The sequence below is a fragment of the Syngnathus typhle genome, unplaced genomic scaffold (genome assembly GCF_033458585.1).
Source record: "Syngnathus typhle isolate RoL2023-S1 ecotype Sweden unplaced genomic scaffold, RoL_Styp_1.0 HiC_scaffold_88, whole genome shotgun sequence".
In the NCBI taxonomy this organism is placed as follows: domain Eukaryota; kingdom Metazoa; phylum Chordata; class Actinopteri; order Syngnathiformes; family Syngnathidae; genus Syngnathus; species Syngnathus typhle.
The window spans coordinates 254,914-278,439 of record NW_026871994.1 but is presented as its reverse complement, the minus strand read 5'-3'; positions in this window follow the sequence as shown (position 1 = coordinate 278,439).

The window sequence follows — 23,526 nt, the reverse complement described above, 5'->3', positions numbered from 1 at the left end:
TAGGTCTATATATCAACCTATTTTAGATCTAAAAATCAACCTATTTTAGACGTCTATTTCTGGTCTATAAATCGTCTATTTTAGGTCTATATATCAACCTTAGATCTAAAAATAAACCTATTTTAAACGTCTACTTTAGGTCTATAAATCAACCTAAGGGTCTATAAATCAACCTAATTTAGGCGTCTATTTTAGGTCTATATATCAACCTATTTTAGACGTCTATTTCTGGTCTATAAATCGTCTATTTTAGGTCTATATCAACCTATTTTAGATCTAAAAATCAACCTATTTTAGACGTCTATTTCTGGTCTATTTGAGATCTATAATTAAACCTATTTTAAACGTCTACTTTAGGTCTATAAATCAACCTAAGTGTCTATAAATCAACCTAATTTAGGCGTCTATTTTAGGTCTATATATCAACCTATTTTAGACGTCTATTTCTGGTCTATAAATCAACCTATTTTAGATCTATTTTAAACGTCTACTTTAGGTCTATAAATCAACCTAAGGGTCTATAAATCAACCTAATTTAGGCGTCTATTTTAGGTCTATATATCAACCTATTTTAGATCTACAAATCAACCTATTTTAGACGTCTATTTCTGGTCTATTTTAGATCTATAAATAAACCTATTTTAAACGTCTACTTTAGGTCTATAAATCAACCTAAGGGTCTATAAATCAACCTAATTTAGGCGTCTATTTTAGGTCTATATATCAACCTATTTTAGATCTAAAAATCAACCTATTTTAGACGTCTATTTCTGGTCTATAAATCAACCTATTTTAGATCTATTTTAAACGTCTACTTTAGGTCTATAAATCAACCTAAGGGTCTATAAATCAACCTAATTTAGGCGTCTATTTTAGGTCTATATATCAACCTATTTTAGATCTAAAAATCAACCTATTTTAGACGTCTATTTCTGGTCTATAAATCAACCTATTTTAGATCTATAAATAAACCTATTTTAAACGTCTACGTTAGGTCTATAAATCAACCTAAGGGTCTATAAATCAACCTAATCTAGGTGTCTATTTTAGGTCTATATATCAACCTATTTTAGATCTAAAAAATCAACCTATTTTAGACGTCTATTTCTGGTCTATAAATCAACCTATTTTAGATCTATTTTAAACGTCTACTTTAGGTCTATAAATCAACCTAAGGGTCTATAAATCAACCTAATTTAGGCGTCTATTTTAGGTCTATATATCAACCTATTTTAGATCTAAAAATCAACCTATTTTAGACGTCTATTTCTGGTCTATAAATCAACCTATTTTAGATCTATTTTAAACGTCTACTTTAGGTCTATAAATCAACCTAAGGGTCTATAAATCAACCTAATTTAGGCGTCTATTTTAGGTCTATATATCAACCTATTTTAGATCTAAAAATCAACCTATTTTAGACGTCTATTTCTGGTCTATAAATCGTCTATTTTAGGTCTATATATCAACCTATTTTAGATCTAAAAATCAACCTATTTTAAACGTCTACTTTAGGTCTATAAATCAACCTAAGGGTCTATAAATCAACCTAATTTAGGCATGTATTTTAGGTCTATATATCAACCTATTTCAGATCTAAAAATCAACCTATTTTAGACGTCTATTTCTGGTCTATAAATCGTCTATTTTAGGTCTATATATCAACCTATTTTAGATCTAAAAATAAACCTATTTTAGACGTCTATTTCTGGTCTATTTGAGATCTATAATTAAACCTATTTTAAACGTCTACCTAAGGTCTATAAATCAACCTAAGGGTCTATAAATCAACCTAATTTAGGCGTCTATTTTAGGTCTATATATCAACCTATTTTAGATCTAAAAATCAACCTATTTTAGACGTCTATTTCTGGTCTATAAATCAACCTATTTTAGATCTATTTTAAACGTCTACTTTAGGTCTATAAATCAACCTAATTTAGGCGTCTATTTTAGGTCTATATATCAACCTATTTTAGATCTAAAAATCAACCTATTTTAGACGTCTAGTTCTGGTTTATAAATAGTCTATTTTAGGTCTATATATCAACCTATTTTAGATCTAAAAATAAACCTATTTTAAACGTCTACTTTAGGTCTATAAATCAACCTAAGGGTCTATAATTCAACCTAATTTAGGCGTCTATTTTAGGTCTATATATCAACCTATTTTAGATCTAAAAATCAACCTATTTTAGACGTCTATTTCTGGTCTATAAATCAACCTATTTTAGATCTATTTTAAACGTCTACTTTAGGTCTATAAATCAACCTAAGGGTCTATAAATCAACCTAATTTAGGCGTCTATTTTAGGCCTATTTTAGATCTAAAAATCAACCTATTTTAGACGTCTATTTCTGGTCTATAAATCAACCTATTTTAGATCTATTTTAAACGTCTACTTTAGGTCTATAAATCAACCTAAGGGTCTATAAATCAACCTAATTTAGGCGTCTATTTTAGGTCTATATATCAACCTATTTTAGATCTAAAAATCAACCTATTTTAGACGTCTATTTCTGGTCTATAAATCGTCTATTTTAGGTCTATACATCAACCTATTTAAGATCTAAAAATCAACCTATTTTAGACGTCTATTTCTGGTCTATTTGAGATCTATAATTAAACCTATTTTAAACGTCTACTTTAGGTCTATAAATCAACCTAAGGGTCTATAAATCAACCTAATTTAGGCGTCTATTTTAGGTCTATATATCAACCTATTTTAGATCTAAAAATCAACCTATTTTAGACGTCTATTTCTGGTCTATAAATCAACCTATTTTAGATCTATTTTAAACGTCTACTTTAGGTCTATAAATCAACCTAAGGGTCTATAAATCAACCTAATTTAGGCGTCTATTTTAGGTCTATATATCAACCTATTTTAGATCTAAAAATCAACCTATTTTAGACGTCTATTTCTGGTCTATAAATCGTCTATTTTAGGTCTATATATCAACCTATTTTAGATCTAAAAATCAACCTATTTTAGACGTCTATTTCTGGTCTATTTGAGATCTATAATTAAACCTATTTTAAACGTCTACGTTAGGTCTATAAATCAACCTAATCTAGGCGTATATTTTAGGTCTATATATCAACCTATTTTAGATCTAAAAAATCAACCTATTTTAGACGTCTATTTCTGGTCTATAAATCAACCTATTTTAGATCTATAAATAAACCTATTTTGAACGTCTACTTTAGGTCTATAAATCAACCTAATTTAGGCGTCTATTTTAGGTCTATATATCAACCTATTTTAGATCTAAAAATCAACCTATTTTAGACGTCTATTTCTGGTCTATAAATCAACCTATTTTAGATCTATTTTAAACGTCTACTTTAGGTCTATAAATCAACCTAAGGGTCTATAATTCAACCTAATTTAGGCGTCTATTTTAGGTCTATATATCAACCTATTTTAGATCTAAAAATCAATCTATTTTAGACGTCTATTTCTGGTCTATAAATCAACCTATTTTAGATCTATTTTAAACGTCTACTTTAGGTCTATAAATCAACCTAAGGGTCTATAAATCAACCTAATTTAGGCGTCTATTTTAGGTCTATATATCAACCTATTTTAGATCTAAAAATCAACCTATTTTAGACGTCTATTTCTGGTCTATAAATCAACCTATTTTAGATCTATTTTAAACGTCTACTTTAGGTCTATAAATCAACCTAAGGGTCTATAAATCAACCTAATTTAGGCGTCTATTTTAGGTCTATATATCAACCTATTTTAGATCTAAAAATCAACCTATTTTAGACGTCTATTTCTGGTCTATAAATCGTCTATTTTAGGTCTATATATCAACCTATTTTAGATCTAAAAATCAACCTATTTTAGACGTCTATTTCTGGTCTATTTGAGATCTATAATTAAACCTATTTTAAACGTCTACGTTAGGTCTATAAATGAACCTAATCTAGGCGTATATTTTAGGTCTATATATCAACCTATTTTAGATCTAAAAAATCAACCTATTTTAGACGTCTATTTCTGGTCTATAAATCAACCTATTTTAGATCTATAAATAAACCTATTTTGAACGTCTACTTTAGGTCTATAAATCAACCTAATTTAGGCGTCTATTTTAGGTCTATATATCAACCTATTTTAGATCTAAAAATCAACCTATTTTAGACGTCTATTTCTGGTCTATAAATCAACCTATTTTAGATCTATTTTAAACGTCTACTTTAGGTCTATAAATCAACCTAAGGGTCTATAAATCAACCTAATTTAGGCGTCTATTTTAGGTCTATATATCAACCTATTTTAGATCTAAAAATCAACCTATTTTAGACGTCTATTTCTGGTTTATAAATCGTCTATTTTAGGTCTATATATCAACCTATTTTAGATCTAAAAATAAACCTATTTTAAACGTCTACTTTAGGTCTATAAATCAACCTAAGGGTCTATAATTCAACCTAATTTAGGCGTCTATTTTAGGTCTATATATCAACCTATTTTAGATCTAAAAATCAACCTATTTTAGACGTCTATTTCTGGTCTATAAATCAACCTATTTTAGATCTATTTTAAACGTCTACTTTAGGTCTATAAATCAACCTAATTTAGGCGTCTATTTTAGGTCTATATATCAACCTATTTTAGATCTAAAAATCAACCAATTTTAGACGTCTATTTCTGGTCTATTTTAGATCTATAAATAAACCTATTTTAAACGTCTACTTTAGGTCTATAAATCAACCTAAGGGTCTATAAATCAACCTAATTTAGGCGTCTATTTTAGGTCTATATACCAACCTATTTTAGATCTAAAAATCAACCTATTTTAGACGTCTATTTCTGGTCTATAAATCGTCTGTTTTAGGTCTATATATCAACGTATTTTAGATCTAAAAATGAACCTATTTTAAACGTCTACTTTTGGTCTATAAATCAACCTAAGGGTCTATAAATCAACCTAATTTAGGCGTCTATTTTAGGTCTTTATATCAACCTATTTTAGATCTAAAAATCAACCTATTTTAGACATCTATTTCTGGTCTATGAATCGTCTATTTTAGGTCTATATATCAACCTATTTTAGATCTAAAAATCAACCTAATTTAGACGTCTATTTCTGGTCTATTTGAGATCAATAATTAAACCTATTTTAAACGTCTACTTTAGGTCTATAAATAAACCTAAGGGTCTATAAATAAACCTAATTTAGGCGTCTATTTTAGGTCTATATATCAACCTATTTTAGATCTAAAAATCAACCTATTTTGGACGTCTATTTCTGGTCTATAAATCAACCTATTTTAGATCTATTTTAAACGTCTACTTTAGGTCTATAAATCAACCTAAGGGTCTATAAATCAACCTAATTTAGGCGTCTATTTTAGGTCTATATATCAACCTATTTTAGATCTAAAAATCAACCTATTTTAGACGTCTATTTCTGGTCTATAAATCGTCTATTTTAGGTCTATATATCAACCTATTTTAGATCTAAAAATAAACCTATTTTAAACGTCTACTTTAGGTCTATAAATCAACCTAAGGGTCTATAAATCAACCTAATTTAGGCGTCTATTTTAGGTCTATATATCAACCTATTTTAGACGTCTATTTCTGGTCTATAAATCGTCTATTTTAGGTCTATATCAACCTATTTTAGATCTAAAAATCAACCTATTTTAGACGTCTATTTCTGGTCTATTTGAGATCTATAATTAAACCTATTTTAAACGTCTACTTTAGGTCTATAAATCAACCTAAGTGTCTATAAATCAACCTAATTTAGGCGTCTATTTTAGGTCTATATATCAACCTTTTTTAGACGTCTATTTCTGGTCTATAAATCAACCTATTTTAGATCTCTTTTAAACGTCTACTTTAGGTCTATAAATCAACCTAAGGGTCTATAAATCAACCTAATATAGGCGTCTATTTTAGGTCTATATATCAACCTATTTTAGATCTAAAAATCAACCTATTTTAGACGTCTATTTCTGGTCTATTTTAGATCTATAAATAGACCTATTTTAAACGTCTACTTTAGGTCTATAAATCAACCTAAGGGTCTATAAATCAACCTAATTTAGGCGTCTATTTTAGGTCTATATATCAACCTATTTTAGATTTAAAAATCAACCTATTTTAGACGTCTATTTCTGGTCTATAAATCAACCTATTTTAGATCTATTTTAAACGTCTACTTTAGGTCTATAAATCAACCTAAGGGTCTATAAGTCAACCTAATTTAGGCGTCTATTTTAGGTCTATATATCAACCTATTTTAGATCTAAAAATCAACCTATTTTAGACGTCTATTTCTGGTCTATAAATCAACCTATTTTAGATCTATAAATAAACCTATTTTAAACGTCTACGTTAGGTCTTTAAATCAACCTAAGGGTCTATAAATCAACCTAATCTAGGTGTCTATTTTAGGTCTATATATCAACCTATTTTAGATCTAAAAAATCAACCTATTTTAGACGTCTATTTCTGGTCTATAAATCAACCTATTTTAGATCTATTTTAAACGTCTACTTTAGGTCTATAAATCAACCTAAGGGTCTATAAATCAACCTAATTTAGGCGTCTATTTTAGGTCTATATATCAACCTATTTTAGATCTAAAAATCAACCTATTTAAGACGTCTATTTCTGGTCTATAAATCAACCTATTTTAGATCTATTTTAAACGTCTACTTTAGGTCTATAAATCAACCTAAGGGTCTATAAATCAACCTAATTTAGGCGTCTATTTTAGGTCTATATATCAACCTATTTTAGATCTAAAAATCAACCTATTTTAGACGTCTATTTCTGGTCTTTAAATCGTCTATTTTAGGTCTATATATCAACCTATTTTAGATCTAATAATCAACCTATTTTAAACGTCTACTTTAGGTCTATAAATCAACCTAAGGGTCTATAAATCAACCTAATTTAGGCATGTATTTTAGGTCTATATATCAACCTATTTCAGATCTTAAAATAAACCTATTTTAGACGTCTATTTTTGGTCTATAAATCGTCTATTTTAGGTCTATATATCAACCTATTTTAGATCTAAAAATCAACCTATTTTAGACGTCTATTTCTGGTCTATTTCAGATCTATAATTAAACCTATTTTAAACGTCTACTTCAGGTCTATAAATCAACCTAAGGGTCTATAAATACACCTAACTTAGGCGTCTATTTTAGGTCTATATATCAACCTATTTTAGATCTAAAAATCAACCTATTTTAGACGTCTATTTCTGGTCTATAAATCAACCTATTTTAGATCTATTTTAAACGTCTACTTTAGGTCTATAAATCAACCTAAGGGTCTATAAATCAACCTAATTTAGGCGTCTATTTTAGGTCTATATATCAACCTATTTTAGATCTAAAAATCAACCTATTTTAGACGTCTATTTCTGGTCTATAAATCAACCTATTTTAGATCTATAAATAAACCTATTTTAAACGTCTACGTTAGGTCTATAAATCAACCTAAGGGTCTATAAATCAACCTAATCTAGGCGTCTATTTTAGGTCTATATATCAACCTATTTTAGATCTAAAAAATCAACCTATTTTAGACGTCTATTTCTGGTCTATAAATCGTCTATTTTAGGTCTATATATCAACCTATTTTAGATCTAAAAATAAACCTATTTTAGACGTCTATTTCTGGTCTATTTGAGATCTATAATTAAACCTATTTTAAACGTCTACTTATGGTCTATAAATCAACCTAAGGGTCTATAAATCAACCTAATTTAGGCGTCTATTTTAGGTCTATATATCAACCTATTTTAGATCTAAAAATCAACCTATTTTAGACGTCTATTTCTGGTCTATAAATCAACCTATTTTAGATCTATTTTAAACGTCTACTTTAGGTCTATAAATCAACCTAATTTAGGCGTCTATTTTAGGTCTATATATCAACCTATTTTAGATCTAAAAATCAACCTATTTTAGACGTCTATTTCAGGTCTATATATCAACCTATTTTAGATCTATTTTAAACGTCTACTTTAGGTCTATAAATCAACCTAAGGGTCTATAAATCAACCTAAATTAGGCGTCTATTTTAGGTCTATATATCAACCTATTTTAGATCAGATCTATAAATAAACCTATTTTAAACGTCTACTTTAGGTCTATAAATCAACCTAAGGGTCTATAAATCAACCTAATTTAGGCGTCTATTTTAGGTCTATATATCAACCTATTTTAGATCTAAAAATCAACCTATTTTAGACGTCTATTTCTGGTCTATAAATCGTCTATTTTAGGTCTATATATCAACCTATTTTAGATCTAAAAATAAACCTATTTTAAACGTCTACTTTAGGTCTATAAATCAACCTAAGGGTCTATAAATCAACCTAATTTAGGCGTCTATTTTAGGTCTATATATCAACCTATTTTAGACGTCTATTTCTGGTCTATAAATCGTCTATTTTAGGTCTATATCAACCTATTTTAGATCTAAAAATCAACCTATTTTAGACGTCTATTTCTGGTCTATTTGAGATCTATAATTAAACCTATTTTAAACGTCTACTTTAGGTCTATAAATCAACCTGTGTCTATAAATCAACCTAATTTAGGCGTCTATTTTAGGTCTATATATCAACCTATTTTAGACGTCTATTTCTGGTCTATAAATCAACCTATTTTAGATCTATTTTAAACGTCTACTTTAGGTCTATAAATCAACCTAAGGGTCTATAAATCAACCTAATTTAGGCGTCTATTTTAGGTCTATATATCAACCTATTTTAGATCTAAAAATCAACCTATTTTAGACGTCTATTTCTGGTCTATTTTAGATCTATAAATAAACCTATTTTAAACGTCTACTTTAGGTCTATAAATCAACCTAAGGGTCTATAAATCAACCTAATTTAGGCGTCTATTTTAGGTCTATATATTAACCTATTTTAGATCTCAAAATCAACCTATTTTAGACGTCTATTTCTGGTCTATAAATCGTCTATTTTAGGTCTATATATCAACCTATTTTAGATCTAAAAATAAACCTATTTTAGACGTCTATTTCTGGTCTATTTGAGATCTATAATTAAACCTATTTTAAACGTCTACTTAAGGTCTATAAATCAACCTAAGGGTCTATAAATCAACCTAATTTAGGCGTCTATTTTAGGTCTATATATCAACCTATTTTAGATCTAAAAATCAACCTATTTCAGACGTCTATTTCTGGTCTATAAATCAACCTATTTTAGATCTATTTTAAACGTCTACTTTAGGTCTATAAATCAACCTAATTTAGGCGTCTATTTTAGGTCTATATATCAACCTATTTTAGATCTAAAAATCAACCTATTTTAGACGTCTATTTCTGGTTTATAAATCGTCTATTTTAGGTCTATATATCAACCTATTTTAGATCTAAAAATAAACCTATTTTAAACGTCTACTTTAGGTCTATAAATCAACCTAAGGGTCTATAATTCAACCTAATTTAGGCGTCTATTTTAGGTCTATATATCAACCTATTTTAGATCTAAAAATCAACCTATTTTAGACGTCTATTTCTGGTCTATAAATCAACCTATTTTAGATCTATTTTAAACGTCTACTTTAGGTCTATAAATCAACCTAAGGGTCTATAAATCAACCTAATTTAGGCGTCTATTTTAGGTCTATATATCAACCTATTTTAGATCTAAAAATCAACCTATTTTAGACGTCTATTTCTGGTCTATAAATCGTCTATTTTAGGTCTATATATCAACCTATTTTAGATCTAAAAATCAACCTATTTTAGACGTCTATTTCTGGTCTATTTGAGATCTATAATTAAACCTATTTTAAACGTCTACTTTAGGTCTATAAATCAACCTAAGGGTCTATAAATCAACCTAATTTAGGCGTCTATTTTAGGTCTATATATCAACCTATTTTAGATCTAAAAATCAGCCTATTTTAGACGTCTATTTCTGGTCTATAAATCAACCTATTTTAGATCTATTTTAAACGTCTACTTTAGGTCTAAAAATCAACCTAAGGGTCTATAAATCAACCTAATTTAGGCGTCTATTTTAGGTCTATATATCAACCTATTTTAGATCTAAAAATCAACCTATTTTAGACGTCTATTTCTGGTCTATAAATCGTCTATTTTAGGTCTATATATCAACCTATTTTCGATCTAAAAATCAACCTATTTTAGACGTCTATTTCTGGTCTATAAATCGTCTATTTTAGGTCTATATATCAACCTATTTTAGATCTAAAAATCAACCTATTTTAAACGTCTACTTTAGGTCTATAAATCAACCTAAGGGTCTATAAATCAACCTAATTTAGGCATGTATTTTAGGTCTATATATCAACCTATTTCAGATCTAAAAATCAACCTATTTTAGACGTCTATTTCTGGTCTATAAATCGTCTATTTTAGGTCTATTTATCAACCTATTTTAGATCTAAAAATCAACCTATTTTAGACGTCTATTTCTGGTCTATTTCAGATCTATAATTAAACCTATTTTAAACGTCTACTTTAGGTCTATAAATCAACCTAAGGGTCTATAAATACACCTAACTTAGGCGTCTATTTTAGGTCTATATATCAACCTATTTTAGATCTAAAAATCAACCTATTTTAGACGTCTATTTCTGGTCTATAAATCAACCTATTTTAGATCTATTTTAAACGTCTACTTTAGGTCTATAAATCAACCTAAGGGTCTATAAATCAACCTAATTTAGGCGTCTATTTTAGGTCTATATATCAACCTATTTTAGATCTAAAAATCAACCTATTTTAGACGTCTATTTCTGGTCTATAAATCAACCTATTTTAGATCTATAAATAAACCTATTTTAAACGTCTACGTTAGGTCTATAAATCAACCTAAGGGTCTATAAATCAACCTAATCTAGGCGTCTATTTTAGGTCTATATATCAACCTATTTTAGATCTAAAAAATCAACCTATTTTAGACGTCTATTTCTGGTCTATAAATCGTCTATTTTAGGTCTATATATCAACCTATTTTAGATCTAAAAATAAACCTATTTTAGACGTCTATTTCTGGTCTATCTGAGATCTATAATTAAACCTATTTTAAACGTCTACTTAAGGTCTATAAATCAACCTAAGGGTCTATAAATCAACCTAATTTAGGCGTCTATTTTAGGTCTATATATCAACCTATTTTAGATCTAAAAATCAACCTATTTTAGACGTCTATTTCTGGTCTATAAATCAACCTATTTTAGATCTATTTTAAACGTCTACTTTAGGTCTATAAATCAACCTAATTTAGGCGTCTATTTTAGGTCTATATATCAACCTATTTTAGATCTAAAAATCAACCTATTTTAAACGTCTACTTTAGGTCTATAAATCAACCTAAGGGTCTATAAGTCAACCTAATTTAGGCGTCTATTTTAGGTCTATATATCAACCTATTTTAGATCTAAAAATCAACCTATTTTAGACGTCTATTTCTGGTCTATAAATCAACCTATTTTAGATCTATAAATAAACCTATTTTAAACGTCTACGTTAGGTCTTTAAATCAACCTAAGGGTCTATAAATCAACCTAATCTAGGTGTCTATTTTAGGTCTATATATCAACCTATTTTAGATCTAAAAAATCAACCTATTTTAGACGTCTATTTCTGGTCTATAAATCAACCTATTTTAGATCTATTTTAAACGTCTACTTTAGGTCTATAAATCAACCTAAGGGTCTATAAATCAACCTAATTTAGGCGTCTATTTTAGGTCTATATATCAACCTATTTTAGATCTAAAAATCAACCTATTTAAGACGTCTATTTCTGGTCTATAAATCAACCTATTTTAGATCTATTTTAAACGTCTACTTTAGGTCTATAAATCAACCTAAGGGTCTATAAATCAACCTAATTTAGGCGTCTATTTTAGGTCTATATATTAACCTATTTTAGATCTAAAAATCAACCTATTTTAGACGTCTATTTCTGGTCTTTAAATCGTCTATTTTAGGTCTATATATCAACCTATTTTAGATCTAAAAATCAACCTATTTTAAACGTCTACTTTAGGTCTATAAATCAACCTAAGGGTCTATAAATCAACCTAATTTAGGCATGTATTTTAGGTCTATATATCAACCTATTTCAGATCTAAAAATCAACCTATTTTAGACGTCTATTTCTGGTCTATAAATCGTCTATTTTAGGTCTATATATCAACCTATTTTAGATCTAAAAATCAACCTATTTTAGACGTCTATTTCTGGTCTATTTCAGATCTATAATTAAACCTATTTTAAACGTCTACTTTAGGTCTATAAATCAACCTAAGGGTCTATAAATACACCTAACTTAGGCGTCTATTTTAGGTCTATATATCAACCTATTTTAGATCTAAAAATCAACCTATTTTAGACGTCTATTTCTGGTCTATAAATCAACCTATTTTAGATCTATTTTAAACGTCTACTTTAGGTCTATAAATCAACCTAAGGGTCTATAAATCAACCTAATTTAGGCGTCTATTTTAGGTCTATATATCAACCTATTTTAGATCTAAAAATCAACCTATTTTAGACGTCTATTTCTGGTCTATAAATCAACCTATTTTAGATCTATAAATAAACCTATTTTAAACGTCTACGTTAGGTCTATAAATCAACCTAAGGGTCTATAAATCAACCTAATCTAGGCGTCTATTTTAGGTCTATATATCAACCTATTTTAGATCTAAAAAATCAACCTATTTTAGACGTCTATTTCTGGTCTATAAATCGTCTATTTTAGGTCTATATATCAACCTATTTTAGATCTAAAAATAAACCTATTTTAGACGTCTATTTCTGGTCTATTTGAGATCTATAATTAAACCTATTTTAAACGTCTACTTAAGGTCTATAAATCAACCTAAGGGTCTATAAATCAACCTAATTTAGGCGTCTATTTTAGGTCTATATATCAACCTATTTTAGATCTAAAAATCAACCTATTTTAGACGTCTATTTCTGGTCTATAAATCAACCTATTTTAGATCTATAAATAAACCTATTTTAAACGTCTACGTTAGGTCTATAAATCAACCTAAGGGTCTATAAATCAACCTAATCTAGGCGTCTATTTTAGGTCTATATATCAACCTATTTTAGATCTAAAAAATCAACCTATTTTAGACGTCTATTTCTGGTCTATAAATCGTCTATTTTAGGTCTATATATCAACCTATTTTAGATCTAAAAATAAACCTATTTTAGACGTCTATTTCTGGTCTATTTGAGATCTATAATTAAACCTATTTTAAACGTCTACTTAAGGTCTATAAATCAACCTAAGGGTCTATAAATCAACCTAATTTAGGCGTCTATTTTAGGTCTATATATCAACCTATTTTAGATCTAAAAATCAACCTATTTTAGACGTCTATTTCTGGTCTATAAATCAACCTATTTTAGATCTATAAATAAACCTATTTTAAACGTCTACGTTAGGTCTATAAATCAACCTAAGGGTCTATAAATCAACCTAATCTAGGCGTCTATTTTAGGTCTATATATCAACCTATTTTAGATCTAAAAAATCAACCTATTTTAGACGTCTATTTCTGGTCTATAAATCGTCTATTTTAGGTCTATATATCAACCTATTTTAGATCTAAAAATAAACCTATTTTAGACGTCTATTTCTGGTCTATTTGAGATCTATAATTAAACCTATTTTAAACGTCTACTTATGGTCTATAAATCAACCTAAGGGTCTATAAATCAACCTAATTTAGGCGTCTATTTTAGGTCTATATATCAACCTATTTTAGATCTAAAAATCAACCTATTTTAGACGTCTATTTCTGGTCTATAAATCAACCTATTTTAGATCTATTTTAAACGTCTACTTTAGGTCTATAAATCAACCTAATTTAGGCGTCTATTTTAGGTCTATATATCAACCTATTTTAGATCTAAAAATCAACCTATTTTAGACGTCTATTTCAGGTCTATATATCAACCTATTTTAGATCTATTTTAAACGTCTACTTTAGGTCTATAAATCAACCTAAGGGTCTATAAATCAACCTAAATTAGGCGTCTATTTTAGGTCTATATATCAACCTATTTTAGATCAGATCTATAAATAAACCTATTTTAAACGTCTACTTTAGGTCTATAAATCAACCTAAGGGTCTATAAATCAACCTAATTTAGGCGTCTATTTTAGGTCTATATATCAACCTATTTTAGATCTAAAAATCAACCTATTTTAGACGTCTATTTCTGGTCTATAAATCGTCTATTTTAGGTCTATATATCAACCTATTTTAGATCTAAAAATAAACCTATTTTAAACGTCTACTTTAGGTCTATAAATCAACCTAAGGGTCTATAAATCAACCTAATTTAGGCGTCTATTTTAGGTCTATATATCAACCTATTTTAGACGTCTATTTCTGGTCTATAAATCGTCTATTTTAGGTCTATATCAACCTATTTTAGATCTAAAAATCAACCTATTTTAGACGTCTATTTCTGGTCTATTTGAGATCTATAATTAAACCTATTTTAAACGTCTACTTTAGGTCTATAAATCAACCTGTGTCTATAAATCAACCTAATTTAGGCGTCTATTTTAGGTCTATATATCAACCTATTTTAGACGTCTATTTCTGGTCTATAAATCAACCTATTTTAGATCTATTTTAAACGTCTACTTTAGGTCTATAAATCAACCTAAGGGTCTATAAATCAACCTAATTTAGGCGTCTATTTTAGGTCTATATATCAACCTATTTTAGATCTAAAAATCAACCTATTTTAGACGTCTATTTCTGGTCTATTTTAGATCTATAAATAAACCTATTTTAAACGTCTACTTTAGGTCTATAAATCAACCTAAGGGTCTATAAATCAACCTAATTTAGGCGTCTATTTTAGGTCTATATATTAACCTATTTTAGATCTCAAAATCAACCTATTTTAGACGTCTATTTCTGGTCTATAAATCGTCTATTTTAGGTCTATATATCAACCTATTTTAGATCTAAAAATAAACCTATTTTAGACGTCTATTTCTGGTCTATTTGAGATCTATAATTAAACCTATTTTAAACGTCTACTTAAGGTCTATAAATCAACCTAAGGGTCTATAAATCAACCTAATTTAGGCGTCTATTTTAGGTCTATATATCAACCTATTTTAGATCTAAAAATCAACCTATTTCAGACGTCTATTTCTGGTCTATAAATCAACCTATTTTAGATCTATTTTAAACGTCTACTTTAGGTCTATAAATCAACCTAATTTAGGCGTCTATTTTAGGTCTATATATCAACCTATTTTAGATCTAAAAATCAACCTATTTTAGACGTCTATTTCTGGTTTATAAATCGTCTATTTTAGGTCTATATATCAACCTATTTTAGATCTAAAAATAAACCTATTTTAAACGTCTACTTTAGGTCTATAAATCAACCTAAGGGTCTATAATTCAACCTAATTTAGGCGTCTATTTTAGGTCTATATATCAACCTATTTTAGATCTAAAAATCAACCTATTTTAGACGTCTATTTCTGGTCTATAAATCAACCTATTTTAGATCTATTTTAAACGTCTACTTTAGGTCTATAAATCAACCTAAGGGTCTATAAATCAACCTAATTTAGGCGTCTATTTTAGGTCTATATATCAACCTATTTTAGATCTAAAAATCAACCTATTTTAGACGTCTATTTCTGGTCTATAAATCGTCTATTTTAGGTCTATATATCAACCTATTTTAGATCTAAAAATCAACCTATTTTAGACGTCTATTTCTGGTCTATTTGAGATCTATAATTAAACCTATTTTAAACGTCTACTTTAGGTCTATAAATCAACCTAAGGGTCTATAAATCAACCTAATTTAGGCGTCTATTTTAGGTCTATATATCAACCTATTTTAGATCTAAAAATCAGCCTATTTTAGACGTCTATTTCTGGTCTATAAATCAACCTATTTTAGATCTATTTTAAACGTCTACTTTAGGTCTAAAAATCAACCTAAGGGTCTATAAATCAACCTAATTTAGGCGTCTATTTTAGGTCTATATATCAACCTATTTTAGATCTAAAAATCAACCTATTTTAGACGTCTATTTCTGGTCTATAAATCGTCTATTTTAGGTCTATATATCAACCTATTTTCGATCTAAAAATCAACCTATTTTAGACGTCTATTTCTGGTCTATAAATCGTCTATTTTAGGTCTATATATCAACCTATTTTAGATCTAAAAATCAACCTATTTTAAACGTCTACTTTAGGTCTATAAATCAACCTAAGGGTCTATAAATCAACCTAATTTAGGCATGTATTTTAGGTCTATATATCAACCTATTTCAGATCTAAAAATCAACCTATTTTAGACGTCTATTTCTGGTCTATAAATCGTCTATTTTAGGTCTATTTATCAACCTATTTTAGATCTAAAAATCAACCTATTTTAGACGTCTATTTCTGGTCTATTTCAGATCTATAATTAAACCTATTTTAAACGTCTACTTTAGGTCTATAAATCAACCTAAGGGTCTATAAATACACCTAACTTAGGCGTCTATTTTAGGTCTATATATCAACCTATTTTAGATCTAAAAATCAACCTATTTTAGACGTCTATTTCTGGTCTATAAATCAACCTATTTTAGATCTATTTTAAACGTCTACTTTAGGTCTATAAATCAACCTAAGGGTCTATAAATCAACCTAATTTAGGCGTCTATTTTAGGTCTATATATCAACCTATTTTAGATCTAAAAATCAACCTATTTTAGACGTCTATTTCTGGTCTATAAATCAACCTATTTTAGATCTATAAATAAACCTATTTTAAACGTCTACGTTAGGTCTATAAATCAACCTAAGGGTCTATAAATCAACCTAATCTAGGCGTCTATTTTAGGTCTATATATCAACCTATTTTAGATCTAAAAAATCAACCTATTTTAGACGTCTATTTCTGGTCTATAAATCGTCTATTTTAGGTCTATATATCAACCTATTTTAGATCTAAAAATAAACCTATTTTAGACGTCTATTTCTGGTCTATCTGAGATCTATAATTAAACCTATTTTAAACGTCTACTTAAGGTCTATAAATCAACCTAAGGGTCTATAAATCAACCTAATTTAGGCGTCTATTTTAGGTCTATATATCAACCTATTTTAGATCTAAAAATCAACCTATTTTAGACGTCTATTTCTGGTCTATAAATCAACCTATTTTAGATCTATTTTAAACGTCTACTTTAGGTCTATAAATCAACCTAATTTAGGCGTCTATTTTAGGTCTATATATCAACCTATTTTAGATCTAAAAATCAACCTATTTTAAACGTCTACTTTAGGTCTATAAATCAACCTAAGGGTCTATAAGTCAACCTAATTTAGGCGTCTATTTTAGGTCTATATATCAACCTATTTTAGATCTAAAAATCAACCTATTTTAGACGTCTATTTCTGGTCTATAAATCAACCTATTTTAGATCTATAAATAAACCTATTTTAAACGTCTACGTTAGGTCTTTAAATCAACCTAAGGGTCTATAAATCAACCTAATCTAGGTGTCTATTTTAGGTCTATATATCAACCTATTTTAGATCTAAAAAATCAACCTATTTTAGACGTCTATTTCTGGTCTATAAATCAACCTATTTTAGATCTATTTTAAACGTCTACTTTAGGTCTATAAATCAACCTAAGGGTCTATAAATCAACCTAATTTAGGCGTCTATTTTAGGTCTATATATCAACCTATTTTAGATCTAAAAATCAACCTATTTAAGACGTCTATTTCTGGTCTATAAATCAACCTATTTTAGATCTATTTTAAACGTCTACTTTAGGTCTATAAATCAACCTAAGGGTCTATAAATCAACCTAATTTAGGCGTCTATTTTAGGTCTATATATTAACCTATTTTAGATCTAAAAATCAACCTATTTTAGACGTCTATTTCTGGTCTTTAAATCGTCTATTTTAGGTCTATATATCAACCTATTTTAGATCTAAAAATCAACCTATTTTAAACGTCTACTTTAGGTCTATAAATCAACCTAAGGGTCTATAAATCAACCTAATTTAGGCATGTATTTTAGGTCTATATATCAACCTATTTCAGATCTAAAAATCAACCTATTTTAGACGTCTATTTCTGGTCTATAAATCGTCTATTTTAGGTCTATATATCAACCTATTTTAGATCTAAAAATCAACCTATTTTAGACGTCTATTTCTGGTCTATTTCAGATCTATAATTAAACCTATTTTAAACGTCTACTTTAGGTCTATAAATCAACCTAAGGGTCTATAAATACACCTAACTTAGGCGTCTATTTTAGGTCTATATATCAACCTATTTTAGATCTAAAAATCAACCTATTTTAGACGTCTATTTCTGGTCTATAAATCAACCTATTTTAGATCTATTTTAAACGTCTACTTTAGGTCTATAAATCAACCTAAGGGTCTATAAATCAACCTAATTTAGGCGTCTATTTTAGGTCTATATATCAACCTATTTTAGATCTAAAAATCAACCTATTTTAGACGTCTATTTCTGGTCTATAAATCAACCTATTTTAGATCTATAAATAAACCTATTTTAAACGTCTACGTTAGGTCTATAAATCAACCTAAGGGTCTATAAATCAACCTAATCTAGGCGTCTATTTTAGGTCTATATATCAACCTATTTTAGATCTAAAAAATCAACCTATTTTAGACGTCTATTTCTGGTCTATAAATCGTCTATTTTAGGTCTATATATCAACCTATTTTAGATCTAAAAATAAACCTATTTTAGACGTCTATTTCTGGTCTATTTGAGATCTATAATTAAACCTATTTTAAACGTCTACTTAAGGTCTATAAATCAACCTAAGGGTCTATAAATCAACCTAATTTAGGCGTCTATTTTAGGTCTATATATCAACCTATTTTAGATCTAAAAATCAACCTATTTTAGACGTCTATTTCTGGTCTATAAATCAACCTATTTTAGATCTATTTTAAACGTCTACTTTAGGTCTATAAATCAACCTAATTTAGGCGTCTATTTTAGGTCTATATATCAACCTATTTTAGATCTAAAAATCAACCTATTTTAGACGTCTATTTCTGGTTTATAAATCGTCTATTTTAGGTCTATATATCAACCTATTTTAGATCTAAAAATAAACCTATTTTAAACGTCTACTTTAGGTCTATAAATCAACCTAAGGGTCTATAATTCAACGTAATTTAGGCGTCTATTTTAGGTCTATATATCAACCTATTTTAGATCTAAAAATCAACCTATTTTAGACGTCTATTTCTGGTCTATAAATCAACCTATTTTAGATCTATTTTAAACGTCTACTTTAGGTCTATAAATCAACCTAATCTAGGCGTCTATTTTAGGTCTATATATCAACCTATTTTAGATCTAAAAATCAACCTATTTTAGACGTCTATTTCTGGTCTATAAATCGTCTATTTTAGGTCTATATATCAACCTATTTTAGATCTAAAAATAAACCTATTTTAAACGTCTACTTTAGGTCTATAAATCAACCTAAGGGTCTATAAATCAACCTAATTTAGGCGTCTATTTTAGGTCTATATATCAACCTATTTTAGACGTCTATTTCTGGTCTATAAATCGTCTATTTTAGGTCTATATCAACCTATTTTAGATCTAAAAATCAACCTATTTTAGACGTCTATTTCTGGTCTATTTGAGATCTATAATTAAACCTATTTTAAACGTCTACTTTAGGTCTATAAATCAACCTAAGTGTCTATAAATCAACCTAATTTAGGCGTCTATTTTAGGTCTATATATCAACCTTTTTTAGACGTCTATTTCTGGTCTATTTGAGATCTATAATTAAACCTATTTTAAACGTCCACTTTAGGTCTATAAATCAACCTAAGGGTCTATAAATCAACCTAATTTAGGCGTCTATTTTAGGTCTATATATCAACCTATTTTAGATCTAAAAATCAACCTATTTTAGACGTCTATTTCTGGTCTATAAATCAACCTATTTTAGATCTATTTTAAACGTCTACTTTAGGTCTATAAATCAACCTAAGGGTCTATAAATCAACCTAATTTAGGCGTCTATTTTAGGTCTATATATCAACCTATTTTAGATCTAAAAATCAACCTATTTTAGACGTCTATTTCTGGTCTATAAATCGTCTATTTTAGGTCTATATATCAACCTATTTTCGATCTAAAAATCAACCTATTTTAGACGTCTATTTCTGGTCTATAAATCGTCTATTTTAGGTCTATATATCAACCTATTTTAGATCTAAAAATCAACCTATTTTAAACGTCTACTTTAGGTCTATAAATCAACCTAAGGGTCTATAAATCAACCTAATTTAGGCATGTATTTTAGGTCTATATATCAACCTATTTCAGATCTAAAAATCAACCTATTTTAGACGTCTATTTCTGGTCTATAAATCGTCTATTTTAGGTCTATTTATCAACCTATTTTAGATCTAAAAATCAACCTATTTTAGACGTCTATTTCTGGTCTATTTCAGATCTATAATTAAACCTATTTTAAACGTCTACTTTAGGTCTATAAATCAACCTAAGGGTCTATAAATACACCTAACTTAGGCGTCTATTTTAGGTCTATATATCAACCTATTTTAGATCTAAAAATCAACCTATTTTAGACGTCTATTTCTGGTCTATAAATCAACCTATTTTAGATCTATTTTAAACGTCTACTTTAGGTCTATAAATCAACCTAAGGGTCTATAAATCAACCTAATTTAGGCGTCTATTTTAGGTCTATATATCAACCTATTTTAGATCTAAAAATCAACCTATTTTAGACGTCTATTTCTGGTCTATAAATCAACCTATTTTAGATCTATAAATAAACCTATTTTAAACGTCTACGTTAGGTCTATAAATCAACCTAAGGGTCTATAAATCAACCTAATCTAGGCGTCTATTTTAGGTCTATATATCAACCTATTTTAGATCTAAAAAATCAACCTATTTTAGACGTCTATTTCTGGTCTATAAATCGTCTATTTTAGGTCTATATATCAACCTATTTTAGATCTAAAAATAAACCTATTTAGACGTCTATTTCTGGTCTATTTGAGATCTATAATTAAACCTATTTTAAACGTCTACTTAAGGTCTATAAATCAACCTAAGGGTCTATAAATCAACCTAATTTAGGCGTCTATTTTAGGTCTATATATCAACCTATTTTAGACGTCTATTTCTGGTCTATAAATCAACCTATTTTAGATCTATTTTAAACGTCTACTTTAGGTCTATAAATCAACCTAATTTAGGCGTCTATTTTAGGTCTATATATCAACCTATTTTAGATCTAAAAATCAACCTATTTTAGACGTCTATTTCAGGTCTATATATCAACCTATTTTAGATCTAAAAATAAACCTATTTTAAACGTCTACTTTAGGTCTATAAATCAACCTAAGGGTCTATAATTAAACCTAATTTAGGCGTCTATTTTAGGTCTATATATCAACCTATTTTAGATCTAAAAATCAACCTATTTTAGACGTCTATTTCTGGTCTATAAATCAACCTATTTTAGATCTATTTTAAACGTCTACTTTAGGTCTATAAATCAACCTAAGGGTCTATAAATCAACCTAATTTAGGCGTCTATTTTAGGTCTATATATCAACCTATTTTAGATCTAAAAATCAACCAATTTTAGACGTCTATTTCTGGTCTATTTTAGATCTATAAATAAACCTATTTTAAACGTCTACTTTTGGTCTATAAATCAACCTAAGGGTCTATAAATCAACCTAATTTAGGCGTCTATTTTAGGTCTTTATATCAACCTATTTTAGATCTAAAAATCAACCTATTTTAGACGTCTATTTCTGGTCTATGAATCGTTTATTTTAGGTCTATATATCAACCTATTTTAGATCTAAAAATCAACCTAATTTAGACGTCTATTTCTGGTCTATTTGAAATCAATAATTAAACCTATTTTAAACGTCTACTTTAGGTCTATAAATAAACCTAAGGGTCTATAAATAAACCTAATTTAGGCGTCTATTTTAGGTCTATATATCAACCTATTTTAGATCTAAAAATCAACCTATTTTGGACGTCTATTTCTGGTCTATAAATCAACCTATTTTAGATCTATTTTAAACGTCTACTTTAGGTCTATAAATCAACCTAAGGGTCTATAAATCAACCTAATTTAGGCGTCTATTTTAGGTCTATATATCAACCTATTTTAGATCTAAAAATCAACCTATTTTAGACGTCTATTTCTGGTCTATTTTAAATCTATAAATAAACCTATTTTAAATGTCTACGTTAGGTCTATAAATCAACCTAAGTGTCTATAAATCAACCTAATTTAGGCGTCTATTTTAGGTCTATATATCAACCTATTTTAGATCTAAAAATCAACCTATTTTAGACGTCTATTTCTGGTCTATAAATCGTCTATTTTAGGTCTATATATCAACTTATTTTAGATCTAAAAATCAACCTATTTTAGACTTCTATTTCTGGTCTATTTGAGATCTATAATTAAACCTATTTTAAACGTCTACTTTAGGTCTATAAATCAACCTAAGGGTCTATAAATCAACCTAATTTAGGCGTCTATTTTAGGTCTATATATCAACCTATTTTAGATCTAAAAATCAACCTATTTTAGACGTCTATTTCTGGTCTATAAATCAACCTATTTTAGATCTATTTTAAACGTCTACTTTAGGTCTATAAATCAACCTAAGGGTCTATAAATCAACCTAATTTAGGCGTCTATTTTAGGTCTATATATCAACCTATTTTAGACGTCTATTTCTGGTCTATAAATCGTCTATTTTAGGTCTATATATCAACCTATTTTAGATCTAAAAATCAACCTATTTTAGACGTCTATTTCTGGTCTATTTGAGATCTATAATTAAACCTATTTTAAACGTCTACGTTAGGTCTATAAATCAACCTAATCTAGGCGTATATTTTAGGTCTATATATCAACCTATTTTAGATCTAAAAAATCAACCTATTTTAGACGTCTATTTCTGGTCTATAAATCAACCTATTTTAGATCTATAAATAAACCTATTTTGAACGTCTACTTTAGGTCTATAAATCAACCTAATTTAGGCGTCTATTTTAGGTCTATATATCAACCTATTTTAGATCTATTTTAAACGTCTACTTTAGGTCTATAAATCAACCTAAGGGTCTATAAATCAACCTAATTTAGGCGTCTATTTTAGGTCTATATATCAACCTATTTTAGATCTAAAAATCAACCTATTTTAGACGTCTATTTCTGGTCTATAAATCAACCTATTTTAGATCTATTTTAAACGTCTACTTTAGGTCTATAAATCAACCTAAGGGTCTATAAATCAACCTAATTTAGGCGTCTATTTTAGGTCTATATATCGACCTATTTTAGATCTAAAAATCAACCTATTTTAGACGTCTATTTCTGGTCTATTTTAGATCTAAAAATAAACCTATTTTAAACGTC